This window comes from Poecilia latipinna, unplaced genomic scaffold (genome assembly GCF_001443285.1).
Source record: "Poecilia latipinna isolate Pla-1442-1.1 unplaced genomic scaffold, P_latipinna-1.0 Scaffold492, whole genome shotgun sequence".
NCBI classification, from domain to species: domain Eukaryota; kingdom Metazoa; phylum Chordata; class Actinopteri; order Cyprinodontiformes; family Poeciliidae; genus Poecilia; species Poecilia latipinna.
The window spans coordinates 318157-328727 of record NW_015113108.1 but is presented as its reverse complement, the minus strand read 5'-3'; the positions used below and the strand labels follow the sequence as shown (position 1 = coordinate 328727).

The window sequence follows — 10571 nt, the reverse complement described above, 5'->3', positions numbered from 1 at the left end:
GACGTCAACATGAAAGACTACATTTCTACACTTAAACAGTTTTCTAAAGTGGATTTTCAATTGAAGATCTATATATATATATATATATATATATATATATATATATATACTGCTCAAAAAAATAAAGGGAACATTTCACTTTAATTTTGTGTGTGGCTCCAAAGCCAGGCCTCCAGTGGTTAATAAATTTGATTTCCATTGATGATTTTTGTGTGATTTTGTTGTCAGCACATTCAACTTTGTACAGAACAAAGTATTCAATGAGAATATTTCATTCATTCAGATCTAGGATGTGTTATTTGAGTGTTCCCTTTATTTTTTTGAGCAATGTATTATTCACCAATTAGTGTGTATACAATAAACATGACAAACTGAAAAAAAGCAAGAAGGGCTATTGATCTACAAAATAATTGACCAGATAATAGAATGAGTAACAGCAATAAAATAAAATAACCAAACTAAGCAAACAAGGAGATATACATTAAAATTGCAGTTGTCGATAAGATCGGTGGACCAGATCTGCTTCACACTGAAGCGTTGACCGATCTCCCAAAAGTAAGGAAACTGAGCCGATGTTTATATGTCAACATGCTGCTTATTATTTAATCTTTAATGTAATCTTATAGTACTTATTGTGTTGAAGATATTTCAATGTAAAATTATTTATTTGAAATGAAGTACATTTTTGGAAAAGAAAAGATGCTTCATAAGACAGGTTGTCGATGAACTTAAAACTTAAAACGATTTCAAGGATGTTGCCTTTAAATTCATGGTGCGTGTGGTGGCAAGGAGTGTGAGTGCTCTGTTTGGTCTTCCTGCAGGCTTGGCACACACACGATGAAGCTCCTCCACGCTCTCAGAGGACAAGAGAAAGGCGGCCGGGGATGAAACCCAAGCAGGAGCTGAGGGAGGTCTGGTGATTAAGGGGCTGCTTGGAAACCAGGAGTGGACTGGAAGTGGGCAAGAGGGAAGAAATGGGACAGGGCAGGAAGTGTGAACGGGTATCGGTGGCAGGACATGTGAGAGGGGAGGGGAGAGGACGGGGGGTACGGGTGGGGGTGACTGGAGAGGTGAGGTCACATGGGCGGATCAGGTTAGAGTGGAGGGAGGGAGGGAGGGAGACGTGACAGGAGGTGTCCCCAAAGTACACAGCCCAAAGCGGTCTCCTGCAGCTGGACACGGGCCAGGAAAACTGTGCCTGGGTACATCGTGTTCGCTCTCTCGTTTCTCCCTCGACCACACACACACACACACACACACACATATACATGCAACGGCACACGGGGGCCGGCGAGCCAACACTCCCACGCTCAAATTTGTTCTGAATTTCTGAGACATATTGACACACATAACAGCCTAAACACAGAAAACAATCTGCTAACCTGCACTGACACCAGTACACACACACACACACACACACACACACACACACACACACACACACACACAAGCAATGAGTGTTTGCTTCATGTAAACTGGAACTAAAGAATATTTCTATTTCTACAGATAATCTGCTCAGTGTTCATTTACATCACAAGATGTGATGGGAAGGAACTGCAGCAGATCTGAGTGTGGTGGGAAATGATTCCTGTTAAAGGAACAATACACGATTCAGGAGCTCACAAAGCAGGCGCTGGAAGCCTCGGCGTTCTCATTCCTGTCTGTGTTGTCCTTTCTTTTACTATCTGAAGGTTGGGAAAACAAATAAAAAGAAAAGCTTTAAAGGGATCGTTTTTCCAGAGAGATTTGTTTTGCAGCTTACTAGAACTAATCATAAAATATCTGCACCTTTAAGAAATGTTTGAAGAGTGTTGGAAAAAAAGGATTCACACCCCTTGGACTTTTTCATAATTTGTCAGGTTGTAACCACAAACTTTGACATATTTTGTTGGAATTGTACATGACAGACCAACAGAAAGTAGTGCATAGTTCTTTAAGTGAAAGGAAATTGTTACACAGTTTTTGAGAGTTTCAGCAAAAAAACAAAACAAAAAAACAAAAACAAAACTGTTAAACAGGTTGTACTATTTATTCTACACACTGCATGAGACACAGAATCTTACGGAGTGTTTTTGGTCTGGTTTCCAGTGAAAATATCTTGGTGCACTTGAAATATAAGTATAAGTTAACTTATAAGTAGCTTTTCAGCAAGAAATAGGAGTTTGTTTAAAGTCAATAATTCCTTAATAAAAATGAAAAAAATTAGTTCAACTGGCAGATTATTTGACTTTTAATTATTTCTTTTTCAACAATATTAAAGAATTATTGACTTAAAATAAGCTTCTACATGCTACTTAAGTATGTGAAACCATACGTAAAACTAACTTATAACTTTACGTAACATGTTATGTAAAACTAAGTTATAAGTTAGTCTGACCTAGGGCTGAAAAACACATTGCGATAAGGATTTTATATCAGTCAATATCAATAACTACTGAATAGTTTTATTGTAAAACATCTGAAATTCTGCCAAACAGCTGATGTGACCATTTGTGTTTCATCCTCAGCTTCCTCTCAAGTCGTTGTTCTCATTTTCCCCGGTGACACCGCGCCACTGTTCTTAATTTTTAAGCACTTCTGAGGCAGGATGCGGCAAAACCTGAAACTGCTGCTGCACAGGTTACTCAACGGGTTGTTGCTGGGTAACCAAAGAGAGAGCGAGTTGCTAGGTAACCAAAGAGTAAGTGAGTTAGTTGATGCCACCAACCTTGCTTAGCTAGCCGTGAGCGGTTGAGCAGCCAGAGCGTTTCTTCTGCCTACATCTCCCAGAATGCAATGTGGTTCAGTGAAATTACAGAACATTCTAGACGTGCTATTCATTGATACTGATCACGTGCCTATCACATTATATATTGTTATTGACTTACTGTCCAGGTTGTCCAAAGGCAACAATAATCAGAATATAAGCAATATATAAAGAATAAAAAATAATAAAGACGCCATTGTTACACGGCCAAGGTTGGAATCGGATTATTGCCTAATAACCTGAAAGTCCTACTGCTTCTAAAACAAACATCTGTAGTTCATACTGTAAATATTGTAGTTTATTTTACCAAACAGAATAAACTAGGTTCATCCCCTCCTTAGGTTGATCCAGGCCTGCAGGGAATTAAGATCTTTTCTTTTCTGCAGAGGTAAAGGAAACCCAGCACTGGAACATTCCACTCTTGATGTAATGTGATGAAGATATTTGCGTAAAAAGGCAGGAGATAAAGGAAGGCTTTGTTCTGTAAAGTCGGCTGTCAGACACCATCTGAGCTGATGCCACAACACTCCTCCTCCCAACCCCTTCATCCTTCCCCCCCACCTTCCCCAATGTGAGGTCGTGAACCCTCCAGAGCTATACCTGATGAATCCTCGATAAGCTTGTCGGCAAAATGGAAAACAGAACATTTACCGAACCTGAGAGGAAGCCTCTGCAGCAGCAACAACGTGAGCTCTGTGAGCAGAGCAGGGGGGCGAACATGCAGACTTACTGGGATGAGTTGTCTGCATGAATACAGATTGGCACGGCGATAAAACAAGATTAGATGAGTCACTGCCTTTTCATGTAGCTCGTCAGGCTTTCTCAAGGTTTAAGGTCTGTCTCCGGGGAGCCTGCCAATGTGAATCTCCTTTCTTTTTTCCTTTTTTCCGCCCCAGAGTCTCTTAAGATAACCTTCAGGCTAAACTGCTGTTCTGAAGTCCTCTGACTCTGAATGCAATTCTCCTGTGCATTTATTCCAGCTGCTCCACAGCGGTGGACGCTAATGGCTGCTCACGCGTACAGGCTTCAGTACATGATGTTCTTTCATGAGGCTGGACGTGTCTGTGGCCGGAGCGGGTTTAACCTTCACAATGTGACATACACTGTGAGCCTTTCTTCAGAGTTTAAAGGAGCAGATCAAGCAAAAAAGAAAAGGGGAGGGAAGATAAGGGGGAGAAAATGCAACAAAAATAATTAATTCTAATATATTTTTTTAATCATTTTTAAAAAAATCATAAAATCTAATTTGTTTCTCAACCATTATCATACAGCATAAGTTAAAATACTTTATAGAAATGCTATTTGCCATGCTCATCTTTCTGACTGGCTGCAAGTCAGATTTATCAACGCTTTGATCTCAAGCTGGCATAGCATAGCTAACTAAAATTGGCATGCATGGGGCACCATGTATGATAAATAAATGAAATAAGTATTGAATAGAGAATGAAAGTGAGAAAAATATTCTACAAGTTTCTTTACATATTTTGGAGCATCTTGTCTGTGGGCTTCCAGAGGCGATACCTGGCCAGAAGCTAACGCTGTTAACTTCCATGTTAGCCCAGAAGCTAATGCTGTTAACTTCCGTGTTAGCCCAGAAGCTAATGCTGTTAACTTCCGTGTTAGCCCAGAAGCTAATGCTGTTAACTTCTGTGTTAGCCCAGAAACTAATGCTGTTAACTTCCGTGTTAGCCCAGAAGCTAACGCTGTTAATTTATTTTGTGGAACAGCTTACAAAATACTACAAATATTTCCAATGTTAGTTTAGTTTAGTTTAGAATTGAAATTTATCAAGACAGCGATAACTCGAAATTCTTATCATGACAAGAAATGTTCACAATAAATGATAAACGATACAATAAATTCTCACCCTAGTTCACCTAATGTATAAAAAAACATTCAAAATGCAGGAATAGTTTCACAGGCAACTGTAACAGGGAAAAAAAAATGCAGAAACCGATATTTGCTAAAATGTTTGTGTGTGTATTTCAAAGAGAACAGCTGATGAATATAAGCTCAGCAAAAGGCAAACACACACACACACACACACACACACACACACACACACACACACACACACACTTAGCAGCTCCTGATGATTCACTCAACTCCCCCTCACCCCCATGCTATATTTGGAATTATCTCCAGGCTTCAACTAAACATCAGATTGTGCATGTGTGTGTGTGTGTGTGTGTTGGGGACATGATTACATTCACAGCTGGGGAACAATTGCTGCTGTTGCCGTCACGCAGAGAGCGTGACATCAGCGGCCTCACGTCAGCGCCGGTGTTCTCTCTGCTCGCTTTGAGCGGTGGAATATTTGTCGGGACGCCGAGCGCCTGGACTCCGTCAGCAGCACCTTGGGCTTCCTGTCTGGACGACTGGAAGAAATAAAACAGGTTTCTGATTGCACCGCACGGATTTTTAATCCAACAGCCACAATGTAGGTTGAAGTGCCAAAATAAGCAACTGCCAATGTCCGGTCTAAATTTCACCTGTATTCAAGGAAAGAGGAAAGAGTTTTATTTTTAACACCTGCCTGTTCGTCAGCTTAACCCGGACTCTCCACAGCTCGGGACAATACAGGCGTCCCCGCTGCGATCCACTGCTCTCTCATTATTTCTTCAATCTTGTTCTCTAATTAGGCGGCCATTTCTCCAAATAAAAATGCTAATTCTCTTTTCTTTTTTCTTTTTTTGGCTGAAAGGCACCGATGTTCCTATCATAAAATTCACTTGAAAGCCTTCAGAGCACGTGTGTCAAACTCAAGGCCCGCCTTAATTTTTTATGTGGCCCTCTAGACTTCAGAGGGATGCCAAGAACTGCCAAGATAATAGTGTGCTTAAATATTATTTTATCAAAACAGTTTTTATCAACTTACTACCAGGTTACATCAGTCAGTGCCTCCGGTTTCTTGCAATTTTTTGTGGAAATTCACTCAAAATCAAAAGCCCTTTTTTTTTCTTGCGCTAATGCTAATTATTGCAAATGTTTTTGGTCAAAAACGATGAAAAACATGCGATGTTTCGTACAAAACTTTCTTATTTGTACGAAACAGCTGCCTTAACCTTAATTGATGTCAAATTATAGTCCGTGATCTATACGGCGAGGAATACAGCGTTGCATTTACTGTCATACATATGTGAAATTATAGCAAATGTTTCTAAATCAGTACCACAAACATTTGATATTTTATTGAAAATTATCACAAAATCATCAAATTACACCACAAATTTGCTTGATGAAGAGTGACCAAAAAAAAAAAAAAAAAAAAAAATTAGGTTATGAAAGTGAGTGCTTGAATACGTTTTTAAATCATGAGTCACAATCCATGGTTCTAGCTGACAACATGGGCTTTGTATCACAATCAGCAATTATTATAGATGGAACAGTCAAAACATGACGTGCAGCTCCATGAGTAAACATGGCGTCCCTTTGTTTCTTCTTTTGGTCATTGCTCACTTGCACAAGTGCACAGACACAAACCAGTTCTTCCTCCTGACAGGGCGATGGAGGCGTCATGTTTAGGAACAACCACAACCGCGGCGTGTCGGCGAGGAAGTGAGCAAAGGAGCTGTGCAGCCATTTGAGAATGACGAGCGGAGGAGGATGCCGTCCGCCGAGGCACCACAACCATAAGCTGACATCGGCATCATCAAGTCGCCATGGTCAGGAAAGCTACTAGCGATGCAGATTCTGCACTTTTTCATTTATTTCTTTTTCTTTTGAATTGCAGACCTTACAGTTTAATTGGTTCCATGGTTGTAGCATAGCAGCCAATCCTGGAGCTCCATTCACTTTCCTTGGTGTTTATTGGCTGAAATACCAAGAGCAGAGGTAAAGAAGATGGTAGATATTGGCTTCTGCGATAGTGTTAAGACAGGTTCCACTGTGCATATTTATACATATTCAGATAAGTCTGAACTGTTAAAATAAGTGTTTCTAGAGGGTATCTCAAGAATTTGGGTAATTTAGTTATTTCCTTAATAATGTGGCACCATAGAGGAAGAAATAAACAGACTTTCTGCAAAGTGACCCAGTGTAAATCCCTGCATACATCCTTGCTTTTCTCAGAATGTGAATACTTTTGCAAAGCACAAACCAGTGGAAGAAATGCCTTCATCCAGGCCTGAGCGGTGGTGTGACGGTCTTCTTTCGCAATGAAATAACTCAAATGAACCCTACGCCTCAACGATACATTCAAACCCGACGTGTGAAATGGGATTCCACGAGACTTGGATTTGGTTGAGTAAAACAAAACCAAAACAAAACAAAACAAAAAACAAGAATCCAGACAGTTGTTCCATATGGATGCAGCGTGCTTACTAACGTCTACCGATCTCCAACACCCACCGGGAGCGAGAGACGGAGCAGAAAAACATTCAAGGGCAAGTTTCCACCAACCGATCGCTGCTGCATGAAAAATGCTTGCTGCTTAATTCTGAGTCATCATTTCATGTGGGAGGAAGACGAGCCTGCAAACAAACGCCTAACATGTTCAGGGCGAGCAGCAAGCTGCGGCGTGACATCAGATGTTCTCCTTCCTTCCTCCCTGTTTCTGCCACTCTGAGCTTTTCCCTCTGTTTTTCCCCCACCCTCTGTGTTCATGGCCATCAACGTCACTTGTTACGCCGCAAGGAGCAGCGCTGACATCACAGCCGTTATGCAATTCTGTCTCTAACCTCTGAGCGGGTAGAGGGTTTTGGGAGAGGGGGGATAGAGGGGCTTTTTTTAGCAACTGCTCAAAGACAATGTGTCGTTCAAGCCTGCACATCTGTCCTGAGAGAGAGAGTGTGTGTGTGTGTGTGTGTGTGTGTGTGTGTGTGTGTGTGTGCGTGTGTGTGTGTGTGTGTGTGTGTCTGGACTGGAAATAAGCACACATGGATGATTTTGTCTGCTACATTTACCCGGAAGATAGTGAGTAAAAATGTGTTTGATGAAGGGGCCACAGAGGATGGAGGAGAAAACTGCAGCAGCCCCGAGGGCGGCTCGATGATGAACGTCTTGATTCTGACACAGAGAAGATAACCAAGAACAAACTCGGTGTTGGAAACAATAAAAACGAATTTCCCCACCAACACACTTTTTCCATTTTGATATTTTTAAAAATACATTTCTGTATTTTCTAGCCACATAGTGACATTTTATAACACAACAGAAGGGAACCATGTTACCTTCAGTTGATATAAAAATGCTGCAAATGTCAAATATGACCTAGAAGAAATTTGACATTGCAATTTAACACCTTGAAATTGGACCTCTGTCTCTTTAAGAAGCTCCTGCTCTTTCTGAAACTCAGGGAGTCATCACAACATGGCTCCTCTATTAACCCTTTAACAATGTTTTTAACCAGTGCTGCTCTGAAAAGAAGCTCCTAACAAGCTCAGCAGAAGCACAGTTCCACCAGGTGTTTGCTAACTGCTGTTGGCTAGTCTGAAGGAACTGAGTGTGGGAGGGCTGCTCTGTGATGCAGGAGCTGGGAAGCTTGGAAACTGCAGCTCTGAGGAGGAGCTGCGCCTCGAAGGTCCCAACAAGCGTTTTGCACAGCTGAATGGTTGCCGCGGGAGATTAAAGGATTTCTCAAATATGCATGAAAGAATCAAAGCAACACTCATGAGGGAATAACAGTATAACATGACATAAAGCCAAAAGAAAGAAAAAAAGAATACTGCCCCTTTAAATTCTCTCAGAACATCAAGCGGTTGGTAAAAAACAAATTGGCCCTTTCACAGGTCAAAATGTACCTGCGATTAACCACAATTTTAAAATAGGGGACTATAAAATCTAAATTTAAAAAATCTGGTTTGCTGATGCTGTGTAGAATTAATACTCCACATCACATTACATTGTTAACACACTTTTACGTCAAAAACCAACACAGAGAAGCAAATGGTGACAGCTGAGATGTGCAACAGGCTCACCGGGTTGTGACAGTAGAGAACGTGGATGGGAGACGATTGGTGTGGAGGGAAACGTCTGTCATTGAACAGATCATTAAAAAATGTTTTTTTACACACTTACAGCTGTCACTGAGTGGGCAAGTTTGTTATAAAATATCACTGTATCGTCAAAAAGTGACAGCACAGCATTTTTAGCTACAAATCACTTATTTAAGAACCTCTATGAGGTCGAATGATTATCGACAGAATTGATGTTGGGCTGTCATCATTCGGCGCGTCACGGCTAATTAGGTCAACAACTGACAGCGCGGCGTTTCTGCTCCTAATTACTCACACATCCTTTGGTATGGCAATAATCTAAGGTTTGATTATTTGTTCACTTCCTCTGCCAACCGGGAAACCGCTTCTGTCACGGACACGCACCTCCTCTGGGGTTAAAACCACCAAACGAGGTGCAGTGTGCGGTCACACGAGTGAAGTGGTGAGCCTCTCTGGGTTTGGTATCGACATCCAGGAGGTCACAAAGAACCCCAAGCAAACAGATGCAACACTGCAGGCCCTCGCTGCCCTAAGTAAAGGTCGGTGTTAATGAGTCATCTGTACTGCTGATCTGAAACTGCATTGCTGCTTCAGCAACTGTTCACTGATGAAACCAAGAGCTCCAGCATCACATCCCGGAGGAGAGCGTCTGGACGTGAGTTTGTGACTCAGGTTATACAGCATAATAATAATCTAAATCACACCATAAACTCCACCTTTAAATGCCTAAAAATCTTAAAATTAAAAAATTTGGAGTGGCCTAGACAAAGTATTGACTGAAATCCAATAGAGACGGAATGGCGTGACCTTTTAAAGAGGTTAATGTGCATTAACTCTTCAGTGAAAACAGTTCTGCAGAAAAGAGTGGGCTGTGATTTCTCCATAGCAACATAAAAGACTAATTGCCTGTTATAAAAACTTAATAGCAGCTTTTGGACTTAGATGGTAATTATTTTTTTTCCAAATACGGCCAGGTTGATTTGATTTTCTTCCTCAGTAAAATGATTATTTAAAAATTGTATTTTGTATTTACTCAGGTTAAATTACTTGTTTCAAGTAAATAATTCCTTGATATTGATTAAAAAGGACTAGTTCCACTGGGAGATTATTTTACTTATAACATGGGGAAATTGTCTTATAAGTAAATCGGTCTCCCAATGGAACTACAGCTTTTTCACTAATTTTAAGGAATTATTTACTAAAAACAAGCTCCTACATCTTGCTAAAAGATCCCTGTAATTTAGTTTTGTCTTATTTAAAGTGTAATAAGATATTTGCACAAGTAGAATGAAATTATTTGGTAAGACTTTTCTTCATTTCTTTCCATTTCCCAAAACAAAAAGTAGGTACAAGTTAGTCTTGGTGCTGATAGAACTGCTTCGTAATGTGAACGTATCAAACTATGTTGCCTCTATCATGAAACCAATGCATGATTTAAATCATTAATTAAGTCCCTCAAACTCTACTCACACCCACAGAGTGACTAATTCACTGCATCTGCTTCAAAAAGGCAGACTTATATCTATTTCCATTTGCTGCAGCGTAAGTAATTATCAAGTGTGAAATCCGAGCCAGATTAATCTTTCTGAAGGTGTCGAGAGAGACGTGTTCATTATACAGCAGTGCTGCATCACAAATAATTTACTCACCATTAGTGACCCTTTGGCCTCATTAGCAGACTTCTCATTATTTTTTTCTGAATCCATCCAGGTTGCAAGACGGTTTTCAGACAAACAAACAGTCTCTGCTGGTTTAGTGTCCGACTTCTTTAATAGCTCTGAATGTACAAAGGAGTTTTTTTTTTTTTTTTTTTTTTTTTTTTAAACAAACTCCTTTTTTAAAAAAAAAAATTTTTCCAAATTTTTTATTTTAAAAAAAAAAATTTTTTT

General features: G+C 40.3%; 1 long non-coding RNA gene across 1 annotated transcript in view; it reads right to left on the bottom strand.

Annotated features, from left to right (window-relative positions):
* Nucleotides 1–2560: 2560 nt before the first annotated feature.
* Nucleotides 2561–10571, bottom strand: part of LOC106952106 (uncharacterized) — a 29745-nt gene continuing 21734 nt past the window's right edge. The window contains exon 2 of the long non-coding RNA XR_001425918.1: nucleotides 2561–5124. This is a non-coding gene — a long non-coding RNA (uncharacterized LOC106952106). The remainder of the gene's footprint in view (nucleotides 5125–10571) is intronic.